Genomic DNA, 18,073 nt, shown 5'->3' on the forward strand with positions numbered 1-18,073 from the left:
CGCCCTTGATTCATCGGGTCTATCACCATCAGAATATCACTTGAACCACCTGTCAACCCTCCGGTCATCCATGAATCATAATCGGCTTCTATCTTCAGCCATCGAGAATCACTCTGAAAAGGTTTCTTAAACTGAGCACGCAACCAAGGGCTATACATGTATTTATCTCTGGAAATAGGAGGTAGATCATAGAGCTTTGAACAAAATCTATTAGTATGTCCGATCACTCCACAGAAATAACAAAAGGTGGGAAATCTTTCATATTTGAAGTCCGCCCAAAACCAATCTACACCCCTCTTAGACAACTGCATCTTCCTCTCAATGGCTGACGGACATCTATGCTAACCCTAACTCACATGTATTCCTTCCAAAAACCAGTGAAGTTCTTCTCATTCGATGATACAAGACTCTCCATATACTCACCAACAGTTCTAGCAATAGTTTGAGACATAAAACAACTATGTAAATTATGCACCTGTATCCATATCTCCATATGCGTTAGTTCAACAGCTCTAGGGTTTTCTCATGGTTTTAGCTCCTTCAGAATTAATAGGTGTTGCATAAAACTCCATGGACCATCATTCAAAACCTTTGTAACGCCGTAGGCATGAAAAAACTAAAAAATGAAAACATTATTGTCTAGTTCTTTGACAAACATCCCAGGATCAGGTCTCCAAGCAATGGCCATTGTATGTTGGAAAGCATCAAAGTTAATAGCCCTATCAGAAAAGAGACGACCCACTACGCAAAATCTCCATTCTCCGTGTTGCCCTACATTAGTATTGTCGTCTCCCTCACCAATAAGGACCTTCCCTTGTAATTCCGCCTGATCTAATTGGCTGTAAGCTGTATGATCAAATCATTAGCACTTGGTGGTTGAGCCATGCCGAAAAAAGAAAAAAAATAGAATTTTAGAAAAAGATGAAACTAGAATGATTGAAATTAGGATTTAAAAATGATGAAAAGAGAGAGGGACAAAAGAGAAACATAGAGAATAGAAAAATGATAATGATTAGAGAATAAAAGAACGAGGGAAAATCAATGTAGAGAGAGTATACATATAATATCTATAATCTAGATCTATCTATCTATTCAGTAATTCTATAATCTATATCTATCTATTCTATAATTTTTATTCTATTTATATTTAAGTTTTATTTTATTATTGTTTTAAATTAAATTCTAAAAAATAATTTAATAGTTAAAAATTATTAATTAGTTATTAAAAAACATAAATTTACAAAATAAAATTTGAACCGATTAAATTAATTTATATTTAAATTATAATTTATTAAAGATTAATTTTAATTATTTTATATTTATGTTAAATTTATTTGAAATACACTTTATTATTTTCTTTTATAATTAAATATGAATTTTAATTTATTTTTTAGGACTTTTATTTTATTATAATTATTTGTTATTTAATAGTTTGAAAAATTAAATGGAAGCTTATATTTTTGAGAATAAATTATAGTATGATAATTATATTAAAAGATATTTTATTTTAATATTTATAAATCGATTATTTTTTTAATTTAAAATATTTTTAATCAAAGTAGGTATGATCCTATTTAAATAAGGATTTATTAGAATTATACTTAAAATTGAATTATATATAATAATTAATTGACAAATTTTATATATGAAGTATTCTATTAGTATGAAGAATTAAATTTAATTAGCTATTTAATTTAAATTAATTATTTTAATTTTTATATTTAAAATATTTTAGAATTTATATAGATTTGAATACTTACTTTTATTTCTACTTTAATTTTATTTTATTATTGTTTTAAATAAAATTCTAAAACATAAAAGTTAAAAATTATTAATTAGTTCTTAAAAAACATAAATTTACAAATTAAAATTTAATTTTTATTAAAAATTCTTTCTTTGAAAAAATATAATAATATCTAAAAAAAATTACCCGATTTATATAAAGAATTTATTAAAAAGTCTATTATTTATTTTTTCTAATCTTAATAACTTTGTCCTGTACAATATACTTTTATTTATTATTTATAAATTTCATATAGTAATTCTATTAATTAATTTTAACGGTTAACAATTTATATTTTTTTTATCACATTAAATATTTTTATATAATTTTTTCAACTTATATTCATGTAAATTTAAACATCTTATTTATTAAATTCTAAATCACTTATTTATTAATTTTTTTTATCCACTTCGATCCATATAAATTAATTTATAAAGTAAAATATATAATAATTTTTTTTAAAAATATTTTTACAATACCAATCTAATTATAAACAATTGAAATTTACGATAATAATTAATAGTATATAATATTTTTCTAATATTGCAACAAAAAAATTATATTAACTTAAAAATCAGAATTTTTGCAATATCATCTAAATTTAAAATATTTTCAATCATCATATATAAAAAAATTTCAGCATTTTATTTTTAAAATTTTCATATTTTTTATCACATGAAATATCTCTTTATAGTTTTTATAACGTAGATCCATATAAATTTAAATTATTTATTTATTAAATTTCTTTTTACCCACTTCAATCACATTAAATATCTCTATAATTTTTATAACGTGCATCCATATAAATTTAAATTATTTATTTATTAAATTTCTTTTTACCCACTTCAATCTCTATCAATTAATTTATAAGCAAAATATATAATAATTTTTTAAAAAATTGTTTTTATCGTACCAACCAAATTATAAACAATTAAAATATAAAATAACAATTAATAATATGTAATATATTTTTAATATTATAATAAAAAAATTATATAAACTTAAAAATCTAAATTTTAGCAATTTCAACCCAAATTAAAATATTTTTAATCGGCATATATAAAAAAATTTCAGCATTTTATTTTTAAATTTTTCGTTTTTTATTATGTTAAATATCTCTATATAATTTTTATTTTATATACATTCATATAAATTTAAAGTACTAGTTTATTAAATTTTTTCCTTATTGTTATCTCTATAACTTAATTTATCAAGTAAAACATACGATAATTTTTAAAAAAATATTTTTACAATATCAACCTAATTATAAACAATTAAAATATACTATAACAATTACTAATATGTGATATTTTTCTAATATTACAATAAAAAAAATTATGTTAACCTAAAAATCTAAATTTTAGTAATTTCATCTTGTTGAACGATGGAATCCGTGAATGATTCAGTTGTTGTGTATTCTTCTCTGAAAAGGAGGTTATATATAGATATATTTACAATACAAAATCAGGAGAGAAAAAAGAAGGAATCCTTCTAAGGAAATAAAATAAACATGTACACAAAATAATATATATCAGATCTGTTAGTTATACAAATCCCTATGATTACGTAATTTACTCCTAATTAGGTAGTTCATGGACCATCATTCAAAACCTTTGTAATGCCGTAGGCATGGAAAAACTAAAAAATGAAAACATTATTGTCCAGTTCTTTGACAAACATCCCAGGATCAGATCTCCAAGCAATGACCATTGTATGTTGGAAAGCATCAAAGTTAATAGCCCTATCAGAAAAGAGACGACCCACTACGCAAAATCTCCATTCTCCGTGTTGCCCTACATTAGTATTGTCATATCCCTCACCAATAAGGACCCTCCCTTGTATGTTGGAAAGCATCAAAGTTAATAACCCTATCAGAAAAGAGACGACCCACTACGCAAAATCTCCGTGTTGCCCTACATTAGTATTGTCATCTTCCTCACCAATAAGGACCCTCCCTTGTAATTCCGCCTGATCTAATTGGGCTGTAAGCTGTATGATCAAATCATTAGACTTGGTGGTTGAGCCATGCCGAAAAAAAAAAGGATTTTAAAAAAAGATGAAACTAGAATGATTGAAATTAGGATTTAAAAATGATGAAAAGAGGGAGGGACAAAAGAGAAATACAGAGAATAGAGAAATGATAATGATTAGAGAATAATAGAATGAGGGAAAATCAATGTAGATCTGTCATAACAATCATTAAAGAACCTTGTAAATAGAAAAATGAAACCCATGGCGGGAGAGAGAGTATACATATAATATCTATAATCTAGATCTATCTATCTATTCAGTAATTCTATAATCTATATCTATCTATTCTATAATTTTTATTCTATTTATATTTAAGTTTTATTTTATTATTGTTTTAAATTAAATTCTAAAAAATAATTTAATAGTTAAAAATTATTAATTAGTTATTAAAAAACATAAATTTACAAAATAAATTTTGAACCGATTAAATTAATTTATATTTAAATTATAATTTATTAAAGATTAATTTTAATTATTTTATATTTATGTTAAATTTATTTGAAATACACTTTATTATTTTCTTTTATAATTAAATATGAATTTTAATTTATTTTTTAGGACTTTTATTTTATTATAATTATTTGTTATTTAATAGTTTGAAAAATTAAATGGAAGCTTATATTTTTGAAAATAAATTATAGTATGATAATTATATTAAAAGATATTTTATTTTAATATTTATAAATCGATTATTTTTTTAATTTAAAATATTTTTAATCAAAGTAGGTATGATCCTATTTAAATAAGGATTTATTAGAATTATACTTAAAATTGAATTATATATAATAATTAATTGACAAATTTTATATATGAAGTATTCTATTAGTATGAAGAATTAAATTTAATTAGCTATTTAATTTAAATTAATTATTTTAATTTTTATATTTAAAATATTTTAGAATTTATATAGATTTGAATACTTACTTTTATTTCTACTTTAATTTTATTTTATTATTGTTTTAAATAAAATTCTAAAACATAAAAGTTAAAAATTATTAATTAGTTCTTAAAAAACATAAATTTACAAATTAAAATTTAATTTTTATTAAAAATTCTTTCTTTGAAAAAATATAATAATATCTAAAAAAATTACCCGATTTATATAAAGAATTTATTAAAAAGTCTATTATTTATTTTTTCTAATCTTAATAACATTTATCCTGTACAATATACTTTTATTTATTATTTATAAATTTCATATACTAATTCTATTAATTAATTTTAAATAAAAAATTATAACTTACGGCTAACAATTTATACTATATAAAAGCAGAAAAAAGGACAATAACTATTTTGATTGATTCAAAAATAACATAAGAATTTATTAATATTCTTAAAAAGATTTTAGTTTAATATTAGGTTGATTGTCTATTTAAATTAATTATATTTTATCAAATTATTTATATTTAAATTTTATTTAATCAAAAATTAATTTTAATTATTTTATATTTATGTTAAATTTATTTGAAATACACTTTATTATTTCATTCTATAATTCTTACTACAACATTATAATAAAAATATAATATTCCAACAAAAAATTCTTACTACAACATTATAATAAAAAATTTCTACCATGATAATTCTTACTACAACATTATAATAAAAAATTTCAAAATATTATAATAAGAAATTTTGAAAAATATAATATTCCAACAAAAAATGGTATGGTGTTTAATTTGGATTATTTATTTATTTAATAAAATAATATAATATAATATTAAAGTGATAATGTTATTATATAAACAGGTTAAAAAAAAGTCTTAGCTGTATGACAGATGAGAAAAAAAAGATAATTATAACAGAAAGACGAATAAAGAAGAAAAAGAGATTTTGACAAATTATAATCTCACAACAAAAAAAGTGATGAACATTAATGCAAAATAAAGAAATAGAGGGTATAATGCTTACATAGAGGACAAGTAGAATCATATGAAGAGAATGGTAAGCCATTTTATTTTAAAGTATATATATATATATATAGATTAATGTGCTAAGTATCATCCTATATGTTCACCAATTTACAAATTAAAAGATTCCACTCTATGTATCCATTGCTGTGCTAAGAGGTTTGAATCTGAAACGCCAACATTTTGTTGTCAAAATGATAAAGTCAAGTTTGCAATAACAAGAATCCCAGATGATTTGCTAGATTTATTCACTACAACCAGTGATGAAGCAATGAAATTTAGGAAACATATTAAGTTATATAATAGTATCTTTGCATTCACATCTTTTGGTCTAACTTTAGACAAGGAACTTGCATCTGGTAGAAGGGTGTCTGCACTTTTCGTGCACAAGGACAAATATATCATGATTTCCTACCAAAAAATGGTAATCCACACTACAAATAAAATGAGAAACGTTCTAGATGGGCAATTAAATGAAAATACCATGAAAAAACTCATGAAAGTTCTTAAAGACAATCCTTATGCACAATTCTTCAAATCATTGAATGATGCTTGTTTACATGAGAACTTAGTAATTAAGATAGTAGCAAATGTAAAGCCAAATCAACGTGTGTACAACACACCAATAGCAGATGAAGTTGGAGCCATTTGAGTAGAAGATAATAATCCTAGTGGTCCATTAGAAAGAGAGATAATTATCCATGCTCATTCAGGAGTACAAATATAGAGTTAAGAATTACTTTAATTGTTGCGATCTATTACAGTATCCAATACTTAATTCTAGAGGAGAAAATGGATGGAATCAGACTATTGAGAAACAAACTCAAACATTAGAGAAAGTGGTAGACACAGTGACGATAGTGAATACCAGCTCCATTAACCAAATCTTTACATCAGCTATTACTGTCATAAAAAGTGAGGATAAAGGTAATAAACAAAAAATATAATGTATCTTCAATATATATACTTGTATATTTTTTTCAATGCAATATTAGTGAATGATTAATACTAAAAAATTGAATTATATTTTGATTTCAATTGTCAAAAGAGGAGGACTAGAAAATGTATCATGTAGAGAGTATTATTGTTATAAGCTACAGATAAGAGAAATTGAAATTAAAAATATAATAAAAATACAAACTAAAGGATTAAACTATAGCTTTTATTAAATTTAGTTGGTTCTTTTGCATTAAAAATATAATAAATGGAATTTTAATAATTTTTATACAATTAACTGTAATTTTAACTGTAAATCTAATGGTAATTTGTAGGTTTATTTAAATGTCAAGGACTTAATTGGCGGATTTTAAAAACACATAGACTACAATAAAGAATTCACTAAATTATAAGGACACAATTGTAATTTATCCTATTAATAACTATACAATGTAAAATTTTTTAAAACAATATATAAAAAATACATTATAATATCGACTGTAATAATGCAAGTATCAATAAGTAGAAAGAAGCTATATCTCTTGACAAGATACAACTGCCACATAAATGTTGAGATATGTGCTGGCTTCAAGAGAGTTAAATATTTATATAAGTACATCTATAAAGGATATGATAGGATCTCAGTTTGCATGTCCCATGAAGATGAACCCATAGATGAAGTACAACAATTTCAAGATGCAAGATGGGTGTCAGCTTAAGAAGCTATATGGAGAATATTTGAATTTGAGCTCAATGAAATAAATCCTCCGATTCTAAATCTACGGTTACACTTGTCAAATCAGCAAATGTTATCATTTTGGAAAAATCAAAACCTTAAACATGTTATACAATGGGATCATATATTAAGAACAATGTTAATAGAGTTCTTAAAAATATACTCACTTGACGAAGAAGCAAGAGGTCTATTGTACAGGGAATTTCCAGAACATTATGTATGGAATAAGCAAACTAAATTATGGTCCAAAAGGAAATCAAGACAAGTAATAGGTCATGTAAATGTAGCAAATCCAATAGAGGGTAAAACATATTACTTGAGACTGTTTTAAGCTATATAAGAGGTCCAAAGTCATTTGACAGTCTATTAATAGTAGACAATGTACAATGCTTAACATTTAAAGAGTCGGCTATCAGAAAAGGAGTACTTGAGTCAGATAATATTGCATCTGAATGTATGAGTGAAGCATTCACATTCCAGATGCCATAAGAATTCAGGAGATTATTTGCAATTATATTAGAATATTGTGGGCCTGCTGATGTGAGGGATGGGATGATTACTTTGATGCCATATCTGAGGATTTTAAGAAAATGCACCAAGACTCAATGTAGAAATAAATTTCTTTAACATTGAAAAGTATAAATTACCATTTACAGAGCATGGAAAAAGATATAAAGAATTATGATTTGCCAAATATAGAAGAAAATCAAACACATCAATCAATAGAAGTGATAGCACTTGCCACAGCAACATATGGGGTAGCAGCGTCCATTATGCCTAGAGGAAGAACTGCACCCTCACAATTTAATATACCATTAAGCCCAACAGAATCGAGCATGTGTGGTATATCCAAGCAAAGTGGACAAGCAAAATTATTACGCACTGAAAAATTGATTACATGGGTTGAAGCACCGATGGCAAAAAGACTAACAATAGAAATAGTTGATAGATGCTTGAGAGATATAATGGATACTTCTCAACCATTTGAAGGGAAGGTAATGGTGTTTGGTGGAGATTTTGTATAGGTATTACCGGTGGTACCTAAAGTTTTGAGACAAGAAAGTGTTAGTGCAAGTCTCGTGAAATCTTATTTATGGAGCAAAATGAAAGTGCTAAAATTAACAACCAATATCAGGACTAGAACAGATCCATATTTTGGAGAATTCATACTCAAAGTTGGCAATGGAGAAGAGTTAGAAATAAAAATGAGCAATATAAGAATACCTGAAGAGATGATAATGAAGTATGAAAATGAAAATAACTGTGAAGAAGTATTAATTGATGCAATATATCTATCATTGGAGGAAAAATGCTAAATTGGCACAGTACATGACAAATCGTGCAATCCTGGCAACAAAAAATGAATATGTAGATAGCCTTAATGAAAATATGATAAACATGTTCCCTGGTGAAAGAAATATTTATACCAGTTTTGATGAAGCAATAGATTATACAAATAACCATTACCAAAAGGAATTCTTAAACACTTTATTACCGAATGAATTGCCTCAGCACAAGCTGAAATGAAAGGTGAATTGTCCAATGATACTGCTAAGGAACCCAAATCCTTCAAATGGCCTATGCAATGGAATAAGAATGGTGTGTAGAAGTTTTGGGAAAAATATAATTCATGCAAAGATAACGGTAGGATAATATATTGGTAAGCAAATTCTATTATTCAGAGTACCACTATCACCGGCAGAAAATGAAAGATAACCATTTCATTTATAAAAAAAAAAAAAGCAATTATCTGTTCATCTATGCTTTTCATTGATAATAAATAAAGTTTAGGGACAAACAATATCAAATGTTGGTGTATATTTGTCACAGGATTTTTTCTTTTATGGTCAATTGTATGTTACACTATTAAGAGGAGTATCACTGTCAACTACAAAAGTTCTTGTAAAGTCAGGCAATAAGAGAAAGAAGAAGCAAACATATACAAAAAAACATAATATATAAAGAAGTCTTATTACCACGAAGACAAAAAAAAATAAAATACATATTCAAATATAATCAAATATTACAATAATATTAACTAATATAATGATTTCAATAATGTAGTTAACATGTATTCAGAAACTAATTGTTCGACTGCAATAATAACCTTGAAGAATGCAAAAACCATAAAAATATAATGTGACTTTATATTTTAATATTAATATTTATATTTTATCAATTCTATTTTATTATTCTTTATGACAATTCTTCAACGATTATATTATAAAAAAAATGATGAGTATATTAGTATGAACAATCTGGAAAGCAGTTAATTAAATTAGTTATATATAAAATTATGAGTATATCATATTGCTATAAAATATCCATAGATTTATTTAATAATTACCAAAATATTTTTTAACTTGTTAAAGATAATCTAACAATTATTATTATCTAATTTTTTAAAATTTAATTTACTAAATATATTTCATATTTAAATTCAAATTGACTAAACACCATTTGATTATTTTCATTATAATTTTAAAAATAGCTCTATGGTAAAAGTTTTTTTACATGTATATCAATACATCTCTAATAATATAGTTTAGTAATAATAAATTTATTACTGATAAATACTAAATTTTTATTTATGTTGTGCTAATGGCAATCAATTTATTATTAAAAAAAATTTAAATAACAAGAATTTATATATCAAATAAAATCTGTACATAAATTCAATTTTTTAATAAAAAATTAAAATCAAATTTCAATATTATTAAAATTAATATAAAATAAAATTTAAAATTATTTAAATAATAATTATAATTTATACTAAAAAATCTATTATAATTTGCAATTTATATCAACCTAAAATTTAGATTTTTAGGTTGATATAATTTTTTATTATAATATTAGAAAAATATCACATATTATTAATTGTTCTCGTATATTTTAATGGTTTATAATTAAGTTGGTATTGTAAAAATATTTTTTTTAAAAAAAAATTTCTTAATGATAAATTATCAAATGAGATTTTGTATTTTAAATTTTGTAGTTTTTATATAGAGATATAAAGAATAGTAAAAATAAATTGATATATAGGAAAATAAGTTGATTATGAAGTGATGACGATACAGAGATATTTAATGTGATAAGTTAATAAAATAAATTAGTTCTTTAAATTATATTAAATTAGTTAATATAATAAATTAGTTCTTTATTTAATATACATTTAAAAGCACTAATTTATTTTTTTTTCATTTTTATCCCCATAAATTAATTTCTCAAGCAAAATATATAATATTTTTAAAAAAATATTTTTATAAATACCAATCTAATAATAAACAATTAAAATATATGATAAAATTAATAATATGTGATATTTTTTTAATATTAACATAAAAATCTAAATTTTAACAATTTCATCTAAATTTGAAATATTTTTAATCAGCATATAAAGAAATTTCAACATTTTATTTTTAAAATTTTCATATATTTTATAACATTAAAAATCTCTATATAATTTTTTTCATCATACAATCATATAAATTTATTAATTTTTTTATCCATTTCGATCTCTATATATTAATTTATCAAGTACAATATATAATAATTTTTTTAAAAAATATTTTTACAATATCAACCTAATTATAAAAAATTAAAATATACAATAACAATTAATAATATGTTATATTTTTCTAATATTGCAATATAAAAAAATTATATTAACCTAAAAATCTAAATTTTAACAATTTCATTCAAATTTCAAATATTTTCAAAGAATTTTCAGTATTTTATTTTTAAAATTTTCATATTTTTTATCATATTAAATATCTATATAAATTTAAAACACTTATTTATTAAATATACAATAAAAATTAGTAATATGTGATATTTTTTCAAATATTACAATAAAAAATTATATAAACTTAAAAACATAAATTTTAGCAATTTCAACCCGATTTAAAATATTTTCAATAAGCATATATAAAGAAATTTCAATATTTTATTTTTAAAATTTTCATATTTTTTATCACCTTAAATATTTCTATATAATTTTTATTTAATATACTAATTTTTTCCCCCATTTTTATCTCTATAAATTAATTTATAAGGAAAATATGTAATACTTTTTTTTTTAAAAAAAATATTTTTAGAATACCAACTTAATTATAAACCATTAAAATATACGATAAAAATTAATAATATGTGATATTTTCTAATATTGCACTAAAAAAATATATAAACTTAAAATTTATAAATTTTAATAAAGGATAAATATATTTTTTAAATAAAATATAGAATAATAGATAGGATAATAGATTAACTATAAAATGCTATTTTTTTATGATAAAGGTTAGTATTTATTAAATGCTTTTATTATTATGCACACCGTTTAATAATTTTTATATTTTTATGTATTATAATCACTTAGTTTGAGAATTATGTAAATTTTACCTTTTTTTCATGATTTTTATCTATTATAATTGATTTAGAGAATAAAAGAATAGGGAAAATCAATATAGATCCGTCATAACAATCATTAAAGAACCTTATATTTACAAGAGAAAAATGAAACCCCATAGCGGGAGAGAGAGTATGCATATAATATCCAAGCAATGGCTATTGTATGTTGGAAAGCATCAAAGTTAACAGCCCTATCAGAAAAGAGACGACCCACTACACAAAATCTCCATTCTCCGTGTTGCCCTACATTAGTATTGTCATCTCCCTCACCAATAAGGACCTTCCCTTGTAATTCCGCCTGATCTAATTGGCTGTAAGCTGTATGATCAAATCATTAGCACTTGGTGGTTGAGCCATGCCGAAAAAAGAAAAAAAATAGAATTTTAGAAAAAGATGAAACTAGAATGATTGAAATTAGGATTTAAAAATGATGAAAAGAGAGAGGGACAAAAGAGAAACATAGAGAATAGAAAAATGATAATGATTAGAGAATAAAAGAACGAGGGAAAATCAATGTAGATCTGTCATAGCAATCATTAAAGAACCTTGTATTTACAAGAGAAAAATGAAACCCATGGCGGGAGAGAGAGTATACATATAATATCTATAATCTAGATCTATCTATCTATTCAGTAATTCTATAATCTATATCTATCTATTCTATAATTTTTATTCTATTTATATTTAAGTTTTATAATCAAAGTACTGTTTGGTGAAACTATTTTGATTGAATAAAAGTACTGTTTGGTGAAACTTCCTTCAGGAGTAGAAAAATTGATTGATTCTCAGTGCCGGGCCATAATTGGCAGAGTCTCAAACCCTGGCCATAATACTCGCACGCTTAGGAAGGTTGGCCAGAGCAGATGGTTAGGTCGAAGACCAGTTGTTCATGGAGTAGCTATGAACCCAGTTGATCATCCTCACGGTGGAGGTGAGGGTCGGAGCAAAAGTAGTGGGTCCTTTGGAAGGGTGTCACAAACACCATGGGGCAAGCCAACTAAATGTGGCAGGAATCAAGAACGCAAGCGCAATGGCAAATTTAAATGATCTATTTATGTGGTTCCTCTTTTTGGACCGAGTATATAGCAGGCAGCTGTGACTTCAGGTCGAGAAAGTATTTAGCTTTATTTCATTACATGAGGGCTTAGCATGTAGTCATATTTGGTGATGCAGTGTTTTTCTTTCATAGCTGGGAGATTTGCAGAGGCTCATCTGGACAAATAAACCAGGATTGTTTCTTAACAGGTTGGTATTTGCATATTTTTATATAAATCTTTGGTTATCATCTGTTTAAGTTAAATCTTTAGCCTTCTTGTATTTCTTAAGACAAGTAACAGATGAGATTTTTTTTCGTATAAACTAGTATAAGAAAACTCTCCACCATAAGATTTTTGGAACTATGATTTTACAACGCTTTGTTGTATATATGTACAGCAGGACAACATTCTCAATGAGATTGCCATGTGGCCAACTCTCATTTCAGATAATAAAATATATCTTCTGCCTTATTATGTGCTGTATTTCCTTTAATTAATTATCATACTTTAATTCGTAAATATCCTTTTTTTTTTTCTCTTTTTCTGAAACATACTGAATCTCTAGTTCATAGAAGGCCAAGTGTCAGTACAAGAATGGGCCCCACTATTAAGCTTCTGAAAAATGTTATACTTTGTAATACAAAAAGGTCATTTAATAGGCAACAAATGATGAAAGACCCCATCTCCATAAGCTGAGAAAATAAGAAAAAACTTCAATATTGGAAGATCAAATCTAAAGACAACAATGAATTTCGGTGAGGAACAGCATCTATATAAAGTTGGTGAAGCTTTATCTTGGTATTTTCCACATATATATATTCACGTAAGAACTAATTGAATGGAGTGTTTAATAGCTGAAATTAACGAATAATTAATTAATAAATTTTTAAAATTATTTAGGATGTTTAATATACTTTTTAAAATTAATATATTAACTAATTAGTAAATCTTTTTCTTAAAGATTAATTAGAGACAATAATATTTTATTTATTTCACATACTACTAATGATTTAAATAAACTGTATTTACATTTGTCCACCATCAATTATGAATTCAAGGGCTAATATATTTAATTCAAGTATGAATTGTGAAATTGAAAATTAATCTACGTGACTATATAACTGATATTGCTCGGTACTATGTTCACTCAAATTATAGACACGAGTCGCTCGTAATTTCCAGTGATAAAATCTGATTTTATACTTATTATTTAAATCAATGCTTGACATCTGGATGATAATATTTAGATTCGGATCAATAATTTCTCATTCGGATAGAAACACATCATTTAGAAAATATCATTCAAACGTTAACTCTTTGACTATCTTATGAATAACTAATCAATATTAACCTGTTAATTATATATAGTGGTGAACAAAGTGAGTAATATTCAGTTGAAATTAAAAAAATTGATTGAATTAAATTAATTTAAAATTTTAGTTTTATTTTTTATTCAATTCAATTCGGTTTGATTTTTAATTTTAAAAATTTTAATTATTTCAGTTCGATTTGATTTTAATAAAAAAATTTAAAAAATTAAATCGAACCGATTAGTGATAATAATACGTTATTTTCAATAATATAGAGAAATTAAATAATATTAAGATTAAAATATTTTAATTAAATTTTAAATACTAAAAATAAATAGTAAAAAATAAAATATTTATTAAAAATTAAAACTGATCAAATTGAATCGAATTGAATTGAATGAGATCGATTCAGTTTGATTCGATTTTTAATTAAAATCAGTTTGATTCGATTTTTATAAATACTAAAATTTTAATTTTTAATTTATTCAAATCGATTTGATTTTAAATCGAACCGAATGAATAATCATCCCTAACTATATGCATATAATGTTAATGAGGATATTTAGTTTAACTTTTTCACCTAGATAATACATTTTGAAAGAGCTATTTTATCTATTTGGTAAACTCTTTGAAAAGGCAGCTGATTCATTTTAGAAATTTTTTTTATCAGACCGATAATTAATTAGACCTTATTTTTTATTTAAATAATATTATTCTTTTAGTATATATTAATTATAAAATTTATATATTTAAATAAATTATTTATAAATATAAATATAAAATATTATAATAATTGTATTAACGGTAATCTTTATTTTTTATATAATTAAAATATTTATATATATATTTAAAATATTACTTATTGAAAATATAATAAATTTAATATGACTAAAATAATTAACATACAAAAAATTATAAAAATAAAGTCACAAAAAAAATTACTGAATTAACTAAAATACTGAAGAATAATTTTTATAATCATCGCAAGGACAAATTGATACTTTTAGCTATTTTTTGTACGTTCATCACTCTCTTATAAATGAGGACAAATAAATTTTATTTTTTTTTATTTTTTTTATTTTTCACTCGTTTAAATATGAAGAGATTTTGTTTTTATTTTCTTTCTCTTCCCATTTCTATCCAAACAAAGTGTTAATTGGGAAATTTTATTTTTAACAAAATATATTATTAAGGCACAAATGCAGATGGCTACAGAAATATTGACAGGCAAAAACCGCTCCTTCAAAGCTTGTATGTCCCCTGGTGATAGCCGGAGAACTGCCCAATCTCTCTCCTCCATGCAACTGGCGAGCAAACCAACAAAACCACTACACTCACCAAAACCATCGTTTTCTCTTTTGAAATCTCTTTCAGGTAAAAAAAAAGAAAAAAGAAATCTCTTTCTTTCTCCTCTAAAACCTCACCTGCAATGGCTTTCTTCTCATTTGGGCTATACCATCTCCAACCAACCAATTTAAGAAACAATCCGTCCGCTTTCCTTCTTCCCTTAATCTGTCTTCACTTCATTCTCAGTTTTGTTTGGCTTTATCTCCACTTAGATTAGGTTCAAGATTGCTTGGCAGTGGTCTTCTTGCAAGAGCTGAAGATAAACAAAATAGGTACTTTTGGTTCCTCTCTTCGCCATATAGTTTTCGCTTTCCCTCCCGCGATTACATTATAGGTACTTTTGGTTCCTCTCTTCTCTCTCTGTTCTTCCTCTGTGTCTGTATCTCCCTCAAACCCTTCGATTCGATCCAATCTGAGAAGCCTATGTGAATCTTTATCGTAATTTGGGGAAATCTAGGGTTTTTGCTTCTGAGTTTTGTTTCATTTTCTCGTGATGTGTTGGTAAATTGTTGATTGGAGATTGTTTTTATGATTGTTCGGGCGTTAGGGTTTGAGGATCTGAGTAAGGTTACGTGTTAAGTGGGCGTTTTTTTTGGTAAATTCAAAGATGTTTTGGCGTGGCGTCGCCGGTGAGTGCTTTTTTTTCTTTTTCATTTCTTAAATTGTTTCTTTCATTCTTGATTCGCATCACGTATTTATGAATGCATCTTCGTGTTAGTTTAGCTTTTTTGTTTCCTTATTGTCCCTTTTTTTTTCCTTCCTGGTTGCTGGGGAGTGTGGAAAAATAGAAGCAAATGGATATTTTGAATTCCAGTGGTTTACTGTGTCTCGGACCCATCGTAGACTGAAACTTTTGTCTGATTCATATGTATAACGTATTTCCCTTTTCTTTAACGGAGGTGGCGCTGGGTGGGGAAGGTTGATCATACATTTTGAATTATTTTTTAAGGCAAACTGATAATTTTCTTTCACTAGATTTGTTAAAACGAAGAAGTAGCTACTTAGGGGAATCAGGTGTGCCATGTTGCCCACCTCATCCATGGGTAGCCTTCAACGCCCAATGTAATAATGGCAGTAAAACGAGACCAAATCAACTTGAAATTATTTTTATCCAATGCATTCACACGCAAATGTTTTGGATGTTCTAGGAAGAAAACTGTGTTTCTATAAATTGTTGACACTTTAGACCTTTTGCTGATAGAGTTACACGTTTTGAAGTTGGTTTTCTTGGAACATGCTTCCTTGAATTTCTAAGGTTTCCAATTTCAGAAATTCATAATGTGATGCTGTACTTGTTTAACGACTTTGAAATTTGAAGGCATTATAATTGGAATATTGGAGATTGTACCTTCTTAAAATCTTAATTTATTAGCGGTGTGCATCTGGGGATTGTAAAGTCAGCATGCTGAAAAGTCGAACTGCATTACTCTTTGTGATCACAGTATATGGGATAAGACCTCTGTTGGGAGTCACTATCATTTGTAAATTGTTATTGATCTGCTAGTGCTAACCACAATATTCATGTCTTTGCTGTTTGGACTTAAGTCTCACGCTCTCACTTTTGGTTGCATATCTATGTATAACATGGATACAATTGATTAACCACCTCTATCTTTTGGCGTGTGGGGGTGGGGGACCATGCTTGTGTGCCCACGATAAAAAGAATACTATAGAACTTCTTCTGTTATCCACACACACAGGAGTTAGGATATGGCGGTCGCTGGCACTTTGGGTGTGCTCACCATTATCTACTTTTGACATCTTTCTCTGTGCCTTATGTTATTCAGTTTATCTCTTCTGAGTGATGTAATTATTAGTCTGCCTGAGTCAACTCTGTGAAACTTGTGTAATCCAATGTCCTTTTTGTAACCCTAAATGCTTGAAAGCCCTTCTTGCTCTTAACTGTGAAGTTTGGATGATTGGATCCCTTGTTTTGTTTAGTATTATGAATTTTGGTTTGGCTTTTGTAATTTATTTGATAGTTGCCTATTTCTGTACTTACCATTTTATGTTTGGATGTGTTGTATAAATGCAAAGGGTGAGTCTTAAAATTTTTTTGTTGGATAATTTTGTGAATGTTTAAGGTGGAGACAATTTTGGACAAGGACAACTTTACACTCGAGGAGCTGTTTGATGAGGATGAAATTATTCAAGAATGCAAAGCTCTAAATGGACGTCTTATCAATTGGTAATGTCTTTTTATGGCTAATTGCTCTGTGCTTCTCCTTGCTTTTTCTATAAAAGTTCTCTTTAAGAATTTTGTTAATTGAGGAGATTTTTGTAATTTATTTACTGGAATTATATTTAAATAGAATTATAAATAAGTAAAATAGAATTATAAATAAGTAAATTTAAAATTTAAATTAATCAAATATATTTAATTAGAAATTTAAATTTAAATATTTTATATAGTATACTTTTTTTAATTTGAAAAAGAGCGTTTTAATTTTTTAATGACTCTGTCTTTAAACAATGTAAATTTAAATTAATCAATATATTTAATATAAATTTAATTTTATATGAAAATAATTTTAATAACTATTAAATTTGTATAAATTAAATTAAAAATGAATATA

The 18,073-nt window shown here is 25.1% G+C and overlaps 1 long non-coding RNA gene across 1 annotated transcript; it reads left to right on the forward strand.

Moving 5' to 3' along the window:
• The first annotated feature begins 15,397 nt into the window (after positions 1–15,397).
• LOC122723504 lies at positions 15,398–17,783 on the forward strand. Its single transcript, XR_006350409.1, has 3 exons — positions 15,398–15,769; positions 16,045–16,126; positions 17,582–17,783. It is a non-coding gene; the product is annotated as an uncharacterized LOC122723504 (long non-coding RNA).
• The last annotated feature ends 290 nt before the right edge of the window (positions 17,784–18,073 follow it).

The sequence above is a fragment of the Manihot esculenta genome, chromosome 4 (assembly GCF_001659605.2).
Source record: "Manihot esculenta cultivar AM560-2 chromosome 4, M.esculenta_v8, whole genome shotgun sequence".
Taxonomy (NCBI): domain Eukaryota; kingdom Viridiplantae; phylum Streptophyta; class Magnoliopsida; order Malpighiales; family Euphorbiaceae; genus Manihot; species Manihot esculenta.